This window comes from Apteryx rowi, unplaced genomic scaffold, assembly GCF_003343035.1.
Source record: "Apteryx rowi isolate R43461 unplaced genomic scaffold, aptRow1 scaffold_1128, whole genome shotgun sequence".
Lineage (NCBI taxonomy): Eukaryota > Metazoa > Chordata > Aves > Apterygiformes > Apterygidae > Apteryx > Apteryx rowi.
The window spans coordinates 3,969-12,987 of NW_020447340.1; the positions used below are offsets into that span (position 1 = coordinate 3,969).

The 9,019-nt window shown below is 38.9% G+C and overlaps 1 long non-coding RNA gene across 1 annotated transcript; it reads right to left on the reverse strand.

Moving 5' to 3' along the window:
- Positions 1-635: 635 nt before the first annotated feature.
- Positions 636-8,692, reverse strand: LOC112971941. The gene is made up of 3 exons (XR_003255511.1): positions 8,579-8,692; positions 8,085-8,159; positions 636-7,936 (listed from the first exon to the last, which is right to left on the reverse strand). It is a non-coding gene; the product is annotated as an uncharacterized LOC112971941 (long non-coding RNA).
- Between the last annotated feature and the right edge of the window lie 327 nt (positions 8,693-9,019).

The following is a 9,019-nucleotide window of genomic DNA, read 5'->3' on the forward strand; positions in this document are numbered from 1 at the left end:
CAGAAACCAGGTCTGAAATTATAAATACTATCTCAAGGTACTTTTGTTAATGTTTTCTACATTGTTCTAAACTAGATTATTCTAAAACTGCATTGTTTCTTTTATGCATGTGTAACAGTATAGGTATCAGTGGAGTTCCAGTAGCCAAGATCTGGAATGATGCAGAATTCAGCTAGTTTTCTCTTTTTGAGGAGCAAATTATATGTGCATAGTGTATTTGTCAAAACTCTTTGTAGGACTCTTTTCATTATTTCTGATGTGGAATGAGGGCATGTCAAATAACCTTTGCAGAAGTAAGGGGTATCACCTGGCTGACTATCTGTACAACAGTAATACACATGCCACATAAACACACCTAGGGCAGAAAGCTACAGTTTGCAACTCAGCAAGATCATGCTAAATTAGTGTGTGTATATACAGAGACACTGAATAGGTTTAGCAACTCATTCTCCTGTAAACATGCAACAAGTTATATGGTTACTCCCTTTTACTTTAATAGGAACTGCAGTGTACACTTATACCAAAGAGAAATAGCCTTCATCATTTGATGCGCAATATTTTGTGCATAATTTGTTCTTCTTCAAAAGCTCCCCAAGGCAAAAAGATACTGGTAATTTACTTTTATTGAAGCAGACCTCACTCGGGAATAAACCTAAGTGCGAGGATGATGATAGAAGACAGATAAGGTAGATTTCTTCTCTGTGACTCCCATTTTTAAATCCAAAGAAAGCTTCAATAATGCACATTTTCATGCTGTGCCTTTTTAGACTGTGCAGTTGGATGCATTTAAGGCATCTTTTGATACATTCAGAGAGCTTGCTCTAAACAGGAGAAGATACTGCACCTATACTGTTGTACTGGGCTGTGCTACATCATGCAGGTTGGTGTATGCTGGGACTCTATCACAAACACCCTTTGTGAAGAAATCCAGGTGAGCAGATAGTTGAGAAGACCTGGGGACAGGGCAACAGATGCATAGGAAAATCCTGTCCCATGCTCAGTGTTGATACAGTATTGCTCTTTAATCTGTCTCACTCATTTCTTCCAAATTTATTTCAACATGTCTTCCAGGCTTTCATGCTTCAGTGTTCCCCATCCCCTGCTGAATGCAGCATGCTCAACCACGCAGTACAAAACATGTAAAACAACCCTTGTACTTCTCATTTATTAACCTGCTACAAAGAAAACATCACTGCTACAGGGAGAAATGCCACTTTAAAGTCCAAATCCTTAAACCTGCATATAGTTCGCATCTCCGTTACTCATCACAGATGCCTGAGAGCCCCGCAGCCCTGGCATCACTCCTTGTGCAAATTCATTTCACTTTTTCATGCTATCACTTTGTCCTAGAACAATGCACAAGATACCTCACACCCTTCATACCTGTTCAGGTCTAGGAAATACCTGTCTTCAGTGTTAAGTATACTCTGACAGCTGCAGGACAATTGTACAGGGAAGCAGTGGGGCAGCATGGTCCTACTTCACTGCTAATCAATGAAGAGGAATCTTGCTAAAGGGCAGCTGGTGGATTTGAACAGCCCACTTCCAAAACAACATCCGCCATGGCTCCAACAGAGCCAATTTTCAAATTTTAGGCCGTTATTACTTCTTTGATTCTAAGAGGTGATCACTTTCAGGACAGAGGCTATGGAAAGACTTCTATGCATCGGGAGCTCTATATGAAGCTCTATTCTTGCAGTTTGCAGCCTGATCTTGACATGTGATACCAGGAAGCACCAGCAGCTTGCCAGATACCAGTGAACAAGTAACACTTCTGTGCAGGTCTGGAAGATCTCCCATTCCTTGCTGCCACTTTTCCTCTAAGACCAAATGGCCATAATAAGGCTCGTCTATTGTGCTTCCCAAAATGCCACAGAGATGGAAAAAGTGATTTCTTTGATTAATAACTTTTTTATAATTATTTTGGAATAACTGAATGTAACATTTTTCCACAGTGACTGAATTCATGTGGGGAGGAGCCAACACGTCTTACACTTTTACTTTCTCTATACATGCAGCCTTTCTTTCATCTGAATCATCAAATATCAGAAGACAGGAAAAGGTAAGGGTATACAAATGGGTGTTTTTGCTCCTGGCCTTGCAGAACATAAGGATTTATCTATTGTTTATTAGATATCTGGATATGATTCCTTTGAAGTGGGTAAATCTGTGGTGCCTCTGAACATAGAAAGCATTTTAATTTATATTAAATAGAGAATTTATATTTACACTGTGTGTTAACCCAGGTCAGAATTCTAGCTTTTATTCATGAAGTTAAAATATCAAGATTTCTCATCCAGACCTGAATAACATTTGTTCCCTGTAGGATCACCATAGCATTTTAAGTTTTATGCTAAGGCTGTATGTAACACATATTCAACTGTAACATAAAGGCTAGTTTATTTCAAGTATTTTTGGTCTTTGATGACAAGTTTCTTTTCAATTTTCTTATATTTCTGCTGCCACTTACACATCTTTTCCCTTGGACAACATTTTCTCAGTTTCATCAGTACTTAGCTCTCATTTCACAACCTGTCAAATGGCTACTCAGGAAGAAAAAACACATGTAGTCTCCGTAGGCTGAAAATTAGCCTACTCATAGTTATGTCTCCTCTTGGGAATTATCAATTCACTGATTGCTGAAAAGGCTACCAACACTGACAAGAGTCACCATGATCACAGGAAAAACAATGTAATGTAATGCCAGTAACCTCTATTCCAGGTGAATTCAGTAAAGTTTGCCTTTTTCCATACACCCTACTGCTGGCTGCACAATCACTTATCTTTTGAACTTAGTTATCACTTCAGTACTCAAGTGCCTTGAGCCACTGTTTCAAAGCCACGGGACTGGATTCCTTTCACCTAACTTTAGACATTCATGATGTAGACTTCTACATCTGAGGCAGTTATACTAAGCTTCCTTTATAGTGGAGACAGTTAAGCACTTAGAGATATGATTCATCTGACCTATGCTAGACATCTGTTTTAGGATGAATCTACAGCTGCTCAGATTAATTCTGCCTAATGTGACTTTGTCATAAAGCACTAAGACTATTAGGGATTTAGGAATCAATGTAAATATTCCCAATGGTTTTTCTGCAAGCCTCTTTTGATGAAATGCAGAAAATTAGAACTTTTAATGTCTTTTCTGACAGAATATGCTAATACCAGAAAAATGTGCAGATCAAACTCTAGGGGTTAATCAGGGTTCTACAGGCAATGTGAGATTCAGGGACTTAATAAATACTTTTAGTTTCTGTTCAAGTTTTTCTTAATAACAAATGTAAACATATTACTAGGCAGAATTTCTCTTCCTGGCATGTTTGAGAACAGACAGAATCAACAGGGAAATGCAGGGAGACCCAGGAGTATTTAGCCTTCCTTATAACTGGCTGGATTAGATGATTTGACCTCTTAATACAGGATTTTATGACCATGACCAGTTGATGTCTATGTTTCTTAAAAGATTTATGTGGATATTTTGTACAGCTGATGGATTTCTTCCACTGATATTTTAAAATGGCAGTTCTGATGTTCCCAGGAAATATTTGTTAGCATATAAATATGACAGTGATGTTTTCTTGCCACTCCCCACTAAATCTAAGATTCTTTTTTAGTAAATGATATGATATACCAATTCCACTAAAAAAAAGTAAACAAAACATGAAATTGGCATTTAGCTATATAACTCAGTTTGTCTAGGATTAGGAAACAATAGAAATCTGTTATGATACAACATATGTACTTTATCCAACCCTTGTTTTTTAACAGTAGTTGCCATAACTACTAAAATATATTTTTTTCTTCTATGTTCCCTGCTTCAGTTTATACACAGTATTCAGAAATACCCATTACATGTGGAAAATTACCAGCTGCTACAAATGCTGTAAAAAGCTACATTGTGATGATATTTTGATCTCCTACATGTGGTGAAGGAGGAGTGATGAGCATAGATCAGCAAATACTCATATGAATCACTTAGGGCTCAGATGTACTGAGGGTTTTATGTAAGACAGTCCTCCCTACTGTTGTCACACAGTTCTAAAAGTTAGATCCTCAATCTACTGTTTAACCTCATGGTATAATGTCTAAAGACAGTAGTTTTTCCACACTGCTACTGTGTGGTCTAATGGTCTGTTTTTATGCCAGTCTATATGTGGCTAGTCCTGGAAGCCTTTATGATATGACCACTTCAGCCCCTTCCCCAATTTCTTCCCATAAGTGCCTAGCCCCTTCACTGTGCATTAATCTCTGATATAATTAAACTCAAGATCTCACCAAGTTTTAAAATAAAAAGGAATATGAAGACATCATTATTACTGTTCTTTGTCCATTTGAGAGTTGGAGAGACAATTATCCTGCATATTAAACTACAGAATAGAGATAAAGGTGGTGATTATCAGCCAGACATGGAAATCCATCTGCAATCTAGAGTAAGGTGACTAGGAGAAGGGGGAGCTTGAGATATATTTTTCTCTAACACATTTGCTGTTAGGCTAATTTTTGGTGCTTGCTGCTCTGAATGGTGGGTTTTGTGGTGCCCCTGTTGGATTTTCAGCTGTTCTGATTACATAAGGAGCTAGGCACTCCACGCAGGGCTCTCAATCTTATTAGGTATCTAGATGAGTATAAATTACATGCCATAAGTAGCTCCATTTTTTAAATCTTTTAATATAATTTGTCTTGCTTAGCCTAACTCTTGAAGATTCTTCAGGCCTTGTTCTGCTTTTTGTGGAAAGAGTAAGGCAAGATCCTGTAGGGAAAAACAAACAAACAAACAAACAAACCACTTCTCATTATTATATCATTAATGACTGCATGTATAAGGGGAGAGAGAAAAGACCTGTGGTTGTTCAGGAAGTCTTAATAGTGGAATGTTTTCACTTGTATGTTTGACTTTGTAAATGTAACAAACTTTTAGCATAGCTGTTGTCTTTTCTTACATACATAAATCTAAGTTATGTAGTTATTATTTGCAATTTACAAGTCTAGATTTGTATATAATGGAATTTGTTGAAAACAGATCTTTCTCTTAAACAATTTTGGTTTCAGTGAAAAAATGCTTAGAAAGTTCACAGCCAGTTCTCACTGGCATTCTAAGAGGAGAATTAATCAATGAAATTTAAATGATGAAATTTTATAGTGATGAAGACCCCTAGTATTTTCTTGACAGAGTCACTAAGTGTAAGAAAATGTACTATTTAGTCCATGCTCAAAATGTGTGCAGAAAACTCCACTTCTATCATGTACTCTCTGTGGTTTTACACTAAAAATCTTATCATGGCCCAAAAGGGGAACGCACCCCTTCTGCATAAAGCCAAAAATTTATGGTTGGTCTAATTAAAATCTGAAGTCTAACTAAAATACAATAAGCAGTTACTCTTAATCCCATTACAATGCTGCTAGCACTAGTAGTCCAAATTATTCTACCAGATGTACACAGATCTTCTTAATAATATAGTTATTTTTTTTTCATTCAGAAACTCCCAGGTATCTCCCCCTTTTTCCATGGTGTTACACTCACCCTTCCTCCACCCCTCTAGTTTTGAATGACAGCCCCTGCTTCTTCCCAAAGAAAAAGAAGGGGGAGGGCTGGAGGCTCAAGCACTCAACAATCAGCCTTAAGCTCTTTGCTAGGAGCAGTGTGGTGCTGATGATGGGGTTTCCTCCTCCTCTTTTCTTGGAGATTGGAGTATGAAATTGATGATTTCCTCCTCCCTCACTCTAGGACCCACTTGAGGCTATTTCTACACATTCCCTAACACACTTCATTGAACTCCTTGTTGCATCTATATTTACTGTGTACAGTGCATTTTGCATATGTTAGTTGTCCTCTGCTCTCTTTGTCCCTAGACTGGGTTTCCTCCAGTTGTCAATTCTGCATTTCTTTAGCCATGAATAATTGACCATTGGTGAGCTGTTTATAGTCTGGAGAATAACTACTTGTTCCTATTATCTATATAAAATTTACGGTTATACCACTCAATTATACAAAGCTAAGCAAAAATAAAGCAAATTAGGCAATAACCACCTTACTGTTTGGAAAAAAAAATGTTACAGCTAAACAAGCTAAACCAAAGCTCCAGGCAGGCCAACACAAGTTCAGACAAAACAGGACAAGTCTCAGTTCTCAGGCTTTGCAAAGTTAATACGATGACTGCAGCCTGTTACTAGCACTCACACTTCCATATGCACTAGGCTACGGTATATACTCTGAAAGGTTTTGTTTTGTTTTGTTTTTTAATCAAAAAGGTCTATTTGGATATTAGTGATAGGAGGAATAATGGAAAGAGTCTTTACACAAAGATAACATTGACCACTATGTGGCAATGGGAACAGTTCAAGAGAATTCGGACTTCACTGATTACTGGAGAGCACTTTAAAAAAAAGGAAACAAAATCCTCAAAATAATTTGTAGCATGGGGCAGAAATACCAGAATAAATTGTTAGATTTTAGCCCTATTAAAAATAAACAAAGATAAAATGGTTTTGAGACACATTCAGCAAAACTGTTTGCCCCTTCTCACTTTCATTAGTTAACATCTGGGTTGTTATTTTGAGTTGCAAAGATGCTTAGCTCATAATGCTAAAATTAACCAATATCAAATTTCAACTCAGAGTAATGTTAGGTGACAAGGTAATGGGATTAAGAAGCCATTCAGAAATCTCTGCTTTGGGAGTGGCAGGAGGCAGAACAAATGCCTGGGAGCATTAATCCCTTCAGTCAACCTAGGCTACTAGAGCCCTAAATTACAGCTGGCAGAGTCAGTCACAAATTGAATTACTTCCCAAACTGTGCATGGCTTACATAGATACTGTCCATTCAGTATTTTGGCAGTTTGATTTCTGTAGGGGCTTTGCTATCAGTGGGCCAATAGAAAGTCAAGGATCTTTGCCTGAAAGCTACTTAGGCTGAAAGAATTTTGTCTGAGATACGTGATTTTCTTTCTGCAAGGAAGCAAATCCTCGCCAGACAACTGAAGAGGTCACAGGGAACTTAGAGAAATGTAACTTCCAGTTCTCATTTTGTTACAGAGAAAAGAATGCAGCTTTATAAAATTAATCTCTCTCTGCTTCCTCCCTCAGAGCAGACTAAGGTTATCAACGAGTACTGGGATAAAAGGGTTAAAGGATTTTACTTTTTTCTTAAAATGTCAGCATGTTTCATATTTCTTCCTCCCACAGAATAGAGCAGTACTTCTGTAGACTCAGTCAAATTTATATTTGAACATTCAGCAAAGTAAATGATTACTTTGGATAAAATTTTGTAGTGATAAGATGTCAGCTAATAGACTTGATTAGAATTGAGTCAGCAAATAGTTCTGCTTCTTGCTTTACAGGACTTGAGTATATAGAAATGGCTATAAAATGCCCACAATCTACAGCAAAGTTGCATCCATTTTTGTCAACATGTAAAAATTAAAGTCAGGCAGAAGTCCATCTTTCCACATAGAGTAAGATGGTATAATTCTACATAATGTGGTATCAAGTATATTAGAAAAATAACTTTTGTCTCGTGAGTAGCAAAAATTTTCAAAATTTGTGTGACTAATCCCAAACCACCCTGCCCTCTCTCTGCCCAGAATCAAAAAGTTTATACATTTATACTTATTTATATTGATCACACTTGTGTTTGTGGGCTAGTATGTCTTATGCAAAGTCTCATGTTTTTGTTGCTATTGAGATCCAATCCTTTGAACCTGAGATTCCAACACTAAATTTTGTGCAGTCTCATCTGTGCTATACGGACACGTCTGAAACTGTAACTACTGAAATAAGTATTTGAATGCTCAGGAAGTTTAACGGAATACATCATTGTTCTCTAAAATGATCTTGACTGATCCCTTTGGGCTACGCTGTCCACAAAATCTGGCAAACAAGTAGTCACTGTCCTGCCAGTCTGCTTCCAGGACTACATTGCAGCTGGGACCAAAATCTGAAATATAAAAGCAGGAGTACACACAAGGAGGATATTATTTTCTTAGAACAATTAAAAAATGCAGAAAGCTAAGTAGTGTTATAAATAGCATTGTGATGCAAATTTAGGGAGGGTTAAAACAAGTAAGGATCGATTTTAAACTTACAGTAATACATAACATGCAGATCTTTCCCCACCATTTTCCTCATCAACATTTTCACTCAGCTCTTCACAGCAATGCCTGATGCATATTAAGCAATGTGAAAGTACAGGATTAGTCTTTCTCAGAACTGAGTAAAAGGCTCATCAGTGGAAAAAAAGGCTAGAATAAATTATAGTTAAATTGGTTCATCTTTGATAAAAAATATATTTAGAGAGTAGTTATCAATAGTTCATTGCTTAGCTGTAGCAAAGTACCACCAATTCTCCCCAAGGTATTGGTGGGTCCAGCACTGTTCATTAATGACTCAAAGAAAGTACCATTCTTACACTTCAGATGAACGAGAGGCCTTCAAGCATTTCCTGCTTAAATGAGAGGCCTTTAAGATCTTCAGGAGATGAAAACAGGATTCAGAAAGATCCTGACCAGTTGGAGTAATGGTCTGAAATAAACCAAATGAGATTCAACAGAAACAAAGGCAAAGTCCTGTATTTACTTACATACAACTCAGGGAACTGATGTGGCAGCAGTTTTGAAGAAAAAAGGCTGAGGACAACAGTGGACAACAGACATGTATCAGTGATAACACACTGTCGCCAAAAATAAAAAAGTGAAAACTGTCCAGGCCGCGAGAGCGCCGCCAGCGCTGCGGTCGCTGCCCCGCCGGGCTCCCCCTCCGCGCCCCGCCGCGGCCCAGCCCGGGGCCCGCAGCGCTGCCGGTGCCGGCTCCAGCCCCGCCGCCGCCCTGCCCCGGCCCCGGCCCCGGCCCCGACCACGGCACCCCCGGCCACGGCCCCGGCCCCGACCACGGCACCCCCGACCCCTGCCCCTGTCCGGCCCCGGCACCCCCGGCTGCCCCGGCTCCCCCGGGCCCTGCTCCTTCGGGGCGGTGGGACGGGACCTGGCAGCCAGCACCGGCCCGGCCCGGCCCACCCTGATAA